The sequence below is a fragment of the Mus pahari genome, unplaced genomic scaffold, assembly GCF_900095145.1.
Source record: "Mus pahari unplaced genomic scaffold, PAHARI_EIJ_v1.1 scaffold_13583_1, whole genome shotgun sequence".
Lineage (NCBI taxonomy): Eukaryota > Metazoa > Chordata > Mammalia > Rodentia > Muridae > Mus > Mus pahari.
The window spans coordinates 11119-12642 of record NW_018391796.1 but is presented as its reverse complement, the minus strand read 5'-3'; the positions used below and the strand labels follow the sequence as shown (position 1 = coordinate 12642).

The 1524-nt window shown below is 40.8% G+C and overlaps 1 pseudogene; it reads right to left on the bottom strand.

Annotated features, from left to right (window-relative positions):
• Positions 1 to 1128: 1128 nt before the first annotated feature.
• On the bottom strand, positions 1129 to 1503 carry LOC110314702 (annotated as a pseudogene).
• Positions 1504 to 1524: the final 21 nt, after the last annotated feature.

Genomic DNA, 1524 nt, shown 5'->3' with positions numbered 1-1524 from the left:
AAAAAAAAAAAAAAAAAAAAAAAGTATTCTACACTAGACTTTACTCTCAAAAAAAGAAATGAAGGGAGAAAGGCCATGCACGCCTGTAATCCCACACACTGAGCTCCCTCTTAGCCTTCTGGAGGACCTGGAAGACAGCTGTTTTAGTTTGGTTTGTTGCGTGTTGAGGATGAGATGGTGGATTTAGCCCATGTTATACATGGAGCCTCACCATCAGCCCTGCAAGATTTTTGCAGGCAAACAAAGGTTCCCTAAAAACAAGGGTTTCCAGAGGAAATCTGCAGCTGCTAGTTACGTTCTCACTACAAGGAAATGGGGAGAGCTACACCCAAAGATACAAAGGAATCAACTGTGGTTTTAGGGCCTACGTATGTGGTGCACAGGAAACTGTACCCAGAGCCTCTTGTTGGGCAAGTCATCTGTCTTCAATCTCCCAACCCAGGATCTCTTATGCTTATTTATATTTGGAGATAGAATCTCCCTCTATTTTCACCACTTTTGTGGTAAAATTCATAAACTGAAAATCAACTGTTTTCTTTTATTGAGGCACATAGTCCAGGCTGGCTTAACATTTGCAACAACTCTCCTCCATCGGCCTCCCAAATGCCAGAACAATAGGTTTTAGCCAGCATGCCAGATTAAGCATTCTAAAGTGAGCCACTGGCAATATGGAGAGATCACTCATAGCTTAAGAGCACTGACTGCTCTTCCAGAGGTCCTGAGTTCAAGTCCCAGCAACCACATGGTTGGTGACTCTCAGCCATCTGTAATAGGATCTGACGCCCTCTTCTGGTGTGTCTGAAGACAGCAACAGTATACTCATATAAAATAAATCTTTTTTAGTTTCTTTTTTTATTATTAAACTAGTAAAATTTATTTTAAAATATACAATTCAGTATTAACTTTTTTAAGTCATCAAAATAATTTATAATAGTTAAATGCCTCTTAAATATATATATCTTCTGAAACTAAAAGTAATATGCACTCAACCAGTTTTTAAAATCTATTTGGATCATTAAATATGAGAGAACTAGAAAAAATATCTCTCTCTCTCTCTCTCTCTCTCTCTCTCTCTCTCTCTCTCTCTCTCTCTCGGCAGTTCTGCAACTTTATTTGACATTCAGCAGGTTAGTTCTCATCTACATTGACTGTCTGTAGATTTTTGAATGTGGTAACAGGCACATAAGTTACCAGCGTGTGGAGTTTGTTTGGTGAATCCTCATCCTCATTACATTTTCTGGACAAACGTACTCGGATTCGATATGGAACATTCCTTATTCCCTTGGCCCAGACGGCTTTATTGAGCCTGCTGTCAATGCGCACAGCTGGTGTCCCCATTTCCTTCATGGCAAACTTCCGAATTTCTTTGAGTGACCGAGGAGCATGCTTCTTGAAGCCCACTACACGGATGCGCTTGTGAATGTTGATGGTGTATTCTCAGGTCACCACCTAATTGATGGCAGAATGGCCCTTCTTCTTGCCACCCTTCTTTGAGGGAGCCATTCTGCCGGGCCCAAGTTGAAA